The sequence below is a fragment of the Wyeomyia smithii genome, chromosome 3, assembly GCF_029784165.1.
Source record: "Wyeomyia smithii strain HCP4-BCI-WySm-NY-G18 chromosome 3, ASM2978416v1, whole genome shotgun sequence".
Taxonomy (NCBI): domain Eukaryota; kingdom Metazoa; phylum Arthropoda; class Insecta; order Diptera; family Culicidae; genus Wyeomyia; species Wyeomyia smithii.
The window spans coordinates 154,360,374-154,370,077 of record NC_073696.1 but is presented as its reverse complement, the minus strand read 5'-3'; the positions used below and the strand labels follow the sequence as shown (position 1 = coordinate 154,370,077).

Sequence of the window (9,704 nt, the reverse complement as noted above, 5' to 3'; positions counted from 1 at the left end):
ATTACAAGCATATTGCTTTCGTTGCTATATTCACCGCATGCAGGAAAACTTCAAGCAAGATCCAAAATCCTTTTGGTATTTTGTTAAAAACCGTAAGCAGCTATCGGGGATCCCTGAACGTGTCACATACAACGATAATGTAGCCGAATCACCGCTCGAGTCAGCAAACCTATTCGCATCCTTTTTTCGGAGTGTGCAAGTAATAACCGACCACTTTCGTCTGAAGCGTATCTGGATAGTCTGCCGCGATTCGATTTAGATTTGACACCCTTCAAATTTTCGCTACATGACGTAAGGCTTAAACTGGTAATGATAGTTTACCGCCGATCTTTTTCAAAAACTGTGCCGAGTCACTTGCATTACCTGCCAGGATAATTTTCTACAGGTCAATATGCGAAGGAAGTTTCCCCAGTGCTTGGAAATCAGCCGCAATTGTACCCATTCATAAGGCAGGCAGCATTCATGATGTGAAAATCTACGCACGATTCACTCTATCCAAAGGTCCACCACATTATTTCCGAATGGCAGCATGGTTTTGTGAAAAAAACGTTCGACGACCACTAACCTGATGGCATACGTTACTTCACTGATTAGCGGTTTGGATGAGCGCCAACGAGTCGATGCCGTTTACGTTGACTTTGCTAAGGCGTTCGATAAGGTACCCCACCTTCTGTTGGCTACAAAACTACACAAAATGGGATTGCCGAACTGGCTCACGCAGTGGCTGTCATCGTATCTCAACAAACGCAGCGCGTACGTACGTATCGGCGGAACGCGTTCTTCACCGTTTGCGTTACACTCGGGGGTGCCCCAAGGAATCCACCTTGGCCCACTTTTATTCATTCTTTTCGTTAACGATTTTTGTTCAACCATACGGTCTCCCAAGTATATGTTTGCCGACGATCTCAAATTTTTTTGAGTGATTACATCCACTTTAGACTGCTGTGCAATTCAAGCTGATATCAACACTTTGTGCGAAAGTGTAACGTTATCTCATTCTGCAAAAAGAGACAAGTTATGATGTTCGACTATAGGATGTCCACTGTCAGCATCAACCGAGTCAACACTGTTAAGGATTTGGGCATCCTCCTTGATGCCAAGTTGAATTTTGCTCAACTACAACCCCAAAGGCATATGTCATATTGGGGTTATTAAAAGGAACACACAACAATTTGACGACGTAAAAAAAAGCAAAGCCTTGGTGCTACTTTCCGTATCGGAATTTGACCTTCTGTTTGGTGTGCGAAATTTCGCGAAATTTCGAGTTTCACGAAATTTAACGAAATTTATCAAAATTGGGAACACATTTTTCAAATGAATAGATACAAATTATGATTTCTGAACCCATTTTTCTGCTGTTATAAGCTCTAATTAAGGTCCGGAAATGCTTCAAAGCTTTGACCGTATAAAAAATCTATAGTTTACTATAATTTTTCTAATTCCCGGGATTTTCTTGAAAATTTTCCACTCAAATAAACTCAAAATATCTCTAAGCCTTCTGTTGGAATATGAATCAATAAAAAGATTTGCTTAAAACTTATAAATTTAAGTCATTTTTGAAGAATTTCGAGAAAAATTTCGTTTAATTTCGGTAACCTCGAAATTTCGCGAAATTTCGCACAGCCTTACTGTTTACTATACACAGACTTCGCAGCCAACCGTTAAGTGTACAGGACAATTGCGGGGCTAGCGCTACGATCCTACTAACACTAACAGTCTCTCCCGAGTCAAGACTCGAACCTACGACAACTGGCTTGTTAGGCCAGCGTCGTACCTCGAGACCAGCTGGCGAGGCATAATTTGACGTCTCCTAATCTTCGACCTCCTGGTGAATAATGTAGAAAGTCCAGAATTACTTAGCCACATTCGATTCAACGTTCCACCAAGGCTCACCAGACGAAGTGATTTTCTCCGGATCGCTAGACACCGCACTCTGTTTGCACAAAAGAACCCTTTTGATGTTTGTTGTCGTAATTTTAATAATGTTTCGAACTATTATGATTTTAACTTGTCCAAATCTACCTTTAAACTTAGAATAAGTAGTCATTAGAACAGTCTGTACGATTTTTTTTTTCGAAGACTTATGAATAAATACTAAATATTAAACTATTGTGCTTTACATATTAACTTCAATGAGACTAATTTTCTCTTTTTGTACTTCTGCAAGAAAGCGAAAAGATTCCTCGTCGATTTCAATATTTTTCATGTCGCTGAACGATACTCTTAGATGACCGGGGTAATTTTGTACTGTAATTTGTTCATGAAGTTCCATTTGTGTTAGAAGTTTTTCAACCTTACACATAAACCAACTACACATTACTTCTAAACCTTTCGAACTATCAGAAGAATTAACAGGGGCAGTATCTAGATGATATGGACGGTACTGTTTACCGGGCGTAGAATATTGGGAACACAAAACTTGCCCGATGATTATTTGAGGTCCATACCAAAACAAACACCACTCGCCAACAGTTAATGTATTATATGTAGATACCAACTTCTTTTCCAATATCAACAGGATCATCAGAACTTTCACGAATATATCTACGAAGTCGATTGGGACTAACGCGTGTAGGTTGCTTCCGGAATACCCACAGTAGTGTAGATATTTTGACAACTATTTGCTCACCGCTCAACTTTTGTAGTTTGACAAAATTGGATTTATTGTTTGACTTTTCTGTAAATTAAATTATTGAATTATTGTTATCAAATATGTAGAAAACAACAAACCATATTGCAATCTTTCAAGTCTATGTCGCAATTCGAATGATCGAACAATTGATTTACGTAAATACTCGATTGCTCAGAATAATATAAATCACGCTCTAATGTGCGCTCATTTGAAGATATAAAATTTTCTGTACAAGCACGGTTGACTGTTTCTTTTTTTACAGGTTTTATGTTACATTCCGCTATGAGACCGCATTGGATCCCAACTGAGTTTAAATCAGTTATTGCATCGTATTTTGCTGCTTCAATCATATCTACAACATCGATGTTAGAGGGCATTTCTTTTGGCACATAGCAGTCACTAACTTTCGCTGTATTTTTGCAACTGTTGCGCAGAATTATTTCAGATTCTTGTAAAAAATCTACTCTTTTGACACGTTGTAAAGCATCTAATATGGAAAAATTCACAACTGTTGACGATAGGGAACCTATATATTAGAGAAATGACAAGACACTCACCGTTAAGGCAACTGTCAACATCAAAACGGATAACGGCAATGCAAAATTATACAACTCGCCCGTTTTGATGTTGACAGTTGCCTTAACGGTGAGTGTCTTGTCATTTCTCTAATATTTAGGTTCCCTAGTTGACTACGTCGAACTCATCGATCGCAATTGTCGAAAGAATCCTTAATTCCACTGACTACTGAAAAACGGTGGCACAAATATTTCCGGACAGTTATTTTGGCGACAGTATTAAATAATTTTGATTAATTCTTGTCCATTAAGTTCGATACAAAAAAAAAATGAATTACGGGTTATGAATGAATAATCAATCGCCAAATGTTGACTGATCAACCAGTCGTGCCAATAACGGGCGAAGAATATGACATACCATATTCTGAAAACTCTTTCTAAAACATCAAATTTGGATCAAGTCCTAGCTTCGGCTGGACATATACTAAAATTGGAACGATACAGAGAAGATTAGCATGGCCCCTGCGCAAGGATGACACGCAAAATCGTGAAGCGTTCCACATTTTTGCAGCTTCGAACGATCGGACAACCACAGCTGGAAGGAAGAAGTAAATAGGTACGTGTTCTTGTCGGCGCTAGTGCGCTAGTGCACTACATTTAGCGCGATGGATATAGATCCCTCGCCTCCCGTGCCACCATCCCCGAGCCCCCCTGACCCTGACCCTTCTGCCACCCCTCCCCTGTTCATTCTCCAGTCCCCCCTCGCCCCAGGCTTTACCCGGACGGATCTCAACAGGGCAGCTATACTGTTTATTTTCGTCCAAAGGCAGGAGTGAATTCAAAGCGATTAAACATACTGCAAATTTCGAAAGACCTGACGAAGGGGTACAAGGCCGTGACCGAAATTTCCAAGGTCCGACCTAACAAGCTCCGTGTCATGGTCAGTGATCTGACACAGGCCAATGCTATCGCTTGCTCTGAGCTCTTCACACGTGAGTATCGCGTTTACATACCCGCACGAGACGTGGATATCGACGGTGTCATAACCGATTCGAGTCTGTCTGTCGAGTGTATCCTAAAAAGCGCAACCGGTTGCTTCGAAAATACCGAAACACAGGCGAAGATTTTGGATTGTAAGCAATTGCGGTCCATGTCTCTCGCCGGCGGTAAAAAAGTTTACACTCCGTCAGACTCGTTTCGCGTTACGTTTGCCGGATCTGCACTCCCTAGCCACGTCTCGATCGACCGGGTTCGTCTGCCTGTGCGATTGTATGTACCCCGTGTTATGAATTGCACCAATTGCAAGCAGTTAGGCCACACAGCCGCCTACTGCTGCAATAAGGCACGATGTAGCAAGTGTGGGGAGACTCATGCGGAAGATTCTTGCAGTGTTAATGCTGAAAAATGTATTCACTGTGGGGAAAACCAGCATGAGCTCTCCACATGCCCGGTGTACATGCAGCGCAGAGATAAAATCAAGCGGTCACTTAAGGAGCGTTCAAAGTGTTCTTATGCTGAGATGCTGAAGAAGACCGTGACCACTTCTACCATAACATCGAACCCCTTTGATCTGTTGTCCTCTGATGAAACCGATTCTGACGATTCATCAGCGGGAACAGCTTATGCCAATCCTGGGGAGTCTAGGAAGAGGAAAAATGTTTCTTCTCCTAAACTTCCCCGAAAAGGTCCTAAGATTTCCCAAAGTGTAATGAAAAGTACGAACAAACCAAACAGTGCTGCGGAAAAACCGAAGCAAACTCCTCCTGGGCTTGCAAATTTAAAGTCCCAAAAGGAGTTCCCAGCACTGCCAGGAACATCTAAAACCCCAGTTGTTCCTTTTGCACATCCAGTTGATGAAACAAACTCTGGATTAGTGAAATTTTCTGACATTGTGGACTGGATTTTTGAAAATTTCAATGTACCCGATCCAATTAAAATTTTTCTTACAGCATTCCTCCCAACAGTTAGATCATTTTTGAAGCAGTTGACTGCCCAATGGCCCCTCCTTGCAGTGATTGTATCCTTCGATGCCTAATTCAACTGCGTATATGAAGGATTCTATCTCTGTCTTACAGTGGAATTGTAGAAGTATTTTACCAAAAATTGATTCGTTCAAAGTTTTGATAAATAAAAACAAATGCGATGCATTTTTCCTTTGTGAAACTTGGCTTACTTCAAATATTGATCTCAACTTCCATGATTTTAATATTATTCGCCTTGATCGAGACACTCCATATGGAGGAGTACTTTCAGGGATTAAAAAGTGCTATTCTTTCTATCGTATTAACCTCCCCTCGATTCCAGGCATCGAAGTTGTCGCATGTCAAATGACAATACAAGGTAAAGAGCTTTGTATTGCCTCAATATATATTCCACCCAGAGCACAGGTTGGGCAACGGCTGCTCTTTGATTTAACAGAACTTCTTCCCTCGCCACGTTTGATTTTGGGAGACTTCAACTCTCATGGTGTGGCTTGGGGTTCCCCTTACAATGATAACCGCTCCTCTTTAATCTATAACCTTTGCGATGACTTCGACATGACTATTTTAAACAACGGTGAAATGACACGTATCCCGAAACCTCCAGCGCGCCCAAGCGCTTTGGAACTATCCTTATGTTCGACGTCGCTACGGTTGGATTGCACATGGAAGGTAATCCTCGATCCTCACGGTAGCGACCATCTGCCTATTCTTATTTCAATTACAAACGGGTCAACTCGCATGCGACCAATTGACATTCCGTATGACCTCACACGGAATGTCGATTGGAAGTTATACGAGGAAATGATTTCAAAGCGGTCGAGTCGATTCAACATCATCCACCACTTGAAGAATACAACCTCCTCGCGGGCTTGATTCTCGACGCCGCGTTGCAAGCCCAAACGAAGAAATATCCCGGCGTAACGATCAAAGAACGGCCTCCAACTCCGTGGTGGGACCAAGTGTGCTCCGATGTCTACACGCAAAGATCCGACGCGTTTTTGGCCTTCCAGAAGGGAGGTATACCCGACGACTATATACGGTATTCGGAGCTTAATACCAAGCTTAAAAGCCTGGCTAAAGCAAATAAACGCGGATATTGGCGTCGGTTCGTGAACGAGACGTCGAGGGAGACATCGATGAGCACTCTTTGGAACACAGCCCGCAGAAAGCGGAATCGCGTAACGGTCAACGAAAGCGAGGAGTCTTCAAGTCGGTGGATATTTGATTTTGCCAGGAAAGTATGTCCGGACTCTGTTCCTGCGCAAAACTTTGTTCGCGATACGTCTCCGGGTCACGACGCGACCTTTTACGATGGCAGAATTTTCAGTTGCCCTCCTGTCCTGTAACAATAACGCGCCTGGGTTAGATAGAATCAAATTCAACTTGTTGAAGAATCTACCCGGCAATGCCAAGAGGCGCTTGTTGAACTTGTTCAATAAGTTCCTGGAGCAAAACATTGTACCGCAGGATTGGAGGCAAGTGAAGGTGATCGCCATCCAAAAACCAGGGAAACCAGCTTCTGATCACAACTCTTATAGGCCGATTGCAATGCTTTCCTGTATCCGGAAATTGATGGAAAAAATGATACTCCGTCGTTTAGACCATTGGGTCGAATCCAATGGTCTACTATCAGATACTCAATTTAGCTTCCGCCGCGCCAAAGGGACGAATGATTGTCTTGCGTTGCTTTCAACAGATATTCAGCTGGCGTATGCTCGCAAAGAACAAATGGCGTCTGCGTTCTTGGACATTAAGGGGGCTTTTGATTCCGTTTCTATTGACATTCTTTCGGGTAAACTTCACCGACAAGGATTTTCTCAAATTTTGAACAATTTTTTGCACAATTTGTTGTCCGAAAAGCACATGCATTATACGCACGGCGATTTGGCAACTTTTCGCATTAGCTACATGGGTCTTCCCCAGGGCTCATGTTTAAGCCCCCTTCTTTACAACTTTTATGTAAATGACATCGACGAATGTCTGGCAAATTCATGCACGATAAGACAACTTGCAGACGACAGTGTAATCTCTGTTACAGGAGCCAAAGCTGCCGATTTGCAAGGACCATTGCAAGATACCTTGGACAATTTGTCTGCTTGGGCTTTACAGCTAGGTATCGAATTCTCTCCGGAGAAGACTGAGATAGTTGTTTTTTCTAGGAAGCATGAACCTGCTCAGCATCAAACACAATTAATGGGTAAAACGATTTCTCAGGTTTTGGTACACAAATATCTTGGTGTCTGGTTCGACTCTAAAGGCACCTGGGGTTGTCACGTGAGGTATCTGATGAAAAAATGTCAACAAAGAGTGAATTTTCTTCGTACAATAACCGGACAATGGTGGGGAGCCCACCCAGGAGACCTTATAAGGCTTTACCAAACAACGATACTGTCTGTCATTGAGTACGGGTGTTTCTGCTTCCGCTCCGCAGCAAACACACATTTGATCAAACTGGAGCGAATACAATATCGTTGTTTGCGTATCGCCTTGGGTTGCATGCAATCGACCCATACGATGAGTTTGGAGGTCTTAGCTGGAGTACTACCATTGAAAAACCGCTTCTGGAGCCTGTCTTCTCGTATTCTTATCAAATGTGAGGTCTTGAACCGTCCCGTGATTGAAAATTTAGAAAGGTTAATCGAAATTAATTCTCAAACCCGTTTTATGACATTGTATTTCAATCAAATGTCCCAAAATATTAACCCTTCTTCGAATATTCCAAATCGTGTCGACTTATCAAATACGTCTGATTCTACTGTGTTTTTCGATACATCCATGATAGAAGAAACTCGTGGAATCCCGGATCATTTACGCGTGCAGCAGATCCCTAAAATTTTTTCCAATAAATATCGAAACATCAACTGCGACAATATGTACTACACTGACGGATCACTTCTTGATGGGTCCACTGGCTTCGGTATCTTCAATAACAATTTAACCGTCTCCCATAAGCTCGATAATCCTGCTTCTGTTTACGTCGCAGAATTAGCTGCAATTCAGTACACCCTAGGGATTATCAAAAAAATGCCCACGGACCATTATTTCATCTTTACGGACAGTCTCAGTTCCATTGAGGCTCTCCGATCGATGAAAGATGTTAAGCACTCTCCGTATTTCCTGGGGAAAATACGGGAACATCTGAGTGCTTTATCCGAAAAATCGTATCAGATTACCTTAGCGTGGGTCACTTCTCACTGCTCGATACCGGGTAATGAGAAAGCGGACTCTTTGGCTAAGGTGGGCGCAACAAACGGTGATATTTATGAAAGACCAATTGCCTTTTATGAATTTTTCGCATTTGTACGTCAGAATACGATCATCAGTTGGCAAAATTCTTGGTCCAAGGGTGAACTGGGAAGGTGGTTACATTCCATAATCCCCAAGGTGTCGACGAACCCGTGGTTCAAGGGGTTGGATGTAGGTCGGGATTTCATTTGCGTGATGTCCCGGCTTATGTCGAATCACTATAGATTTGACGCGCATCTCCATCGTGTTGGGCTCGGGGAAAGTGGTATCTGTGCCTGTGGTGAAGGTTATCACGACATAGAGCACGTTGTTTGGTCATGCCCTGTACACCGTGACGCCAGGTCTAGATTAATAGCTTCCCTGCAGGCCGAAGATAGGCAGCCGGCTGTTCCTGTTCGTGATGTCTTGGCGAGCCGTGACCTATCCTACATGTCCCTTATATACGTTTTCCTGAAATCCATCCACGCCCCAGTTTAGTCCTATCCCCTTCCGCCTACATCCAACCAAACGACAAGAACACGTTAAGACCCCGGATCCGGAAACATCAATCAGACCCGCACGATACTCTCAAGGCCCGATGGAAACAACCCAATATGCCAGTCCGTAATATCTTGGCCCAGCAGTGGAACAAATTTAATATGCTGCTTACCTTTGGCAATGAAAACCATCAAACAGCAAACCTGTGCTTTTAATGCAAAATATTCTAGCTTTAAGTTAGATTTAGTTTCAGCTCGTAGTCGGCAGCGAGGATAAAAAATTTGCTTTTAGTTATTAAGATACTTTAGAAAGTAAGCTACCAGATATAATTGGCGCCGTCAAACATTGAATTGTATTTGTGCCGTGTCAAATAAACTATAGATGAAGAAAAAAAAATTTGGATCAAGATACGAAGAAATAGTAAATTTGATAAATTTGAGGAACAAAACGGTTCCTTCACTTTGAAGCACGTGCGCCTTTAAATCAGCTGATACACGTTCATCAATGTGTTTTTCCAAAATCTCCATGTTCACTTTTGGGGCGTTGTTGAATCAGTATGTGTAAGTTGCCAACCATAGCAACGGCATTACGGCGGCGGCATTACCTGAAATTTGATATATTTGATATGAATATATATATATATATATATATATATATATATATATATATATATATATATATATATATATATATATATATATTTATATATATATATATTTATATATATATATATATATATATATATATATATATATATATATATATATATATATATATATATATATATATATATATATATATATATATATATATATATATATATATATATATATATATATATATATATATATA

General features: G+C 41.4%; 1 non-coding gene across 1 annotated transcript; it reads left to right on the top strand.

The window, feature by feature from the left end:
- The first annotated feature begins 3,607 nt into the window (after positions 1–3,607).
- Positions 3,608–3,714, top strand: LOC129733489 (U6 spliceosomal RNA). The gene has a single exon (XR_008729569.1). It is a non-coding gene; the product is annotated as a U6 spliceosomal RNA (small nuclear RNA).
- The last annotated feature ends 5,990 nt before the right edge of the window (positions 3,715–9,704 follow it).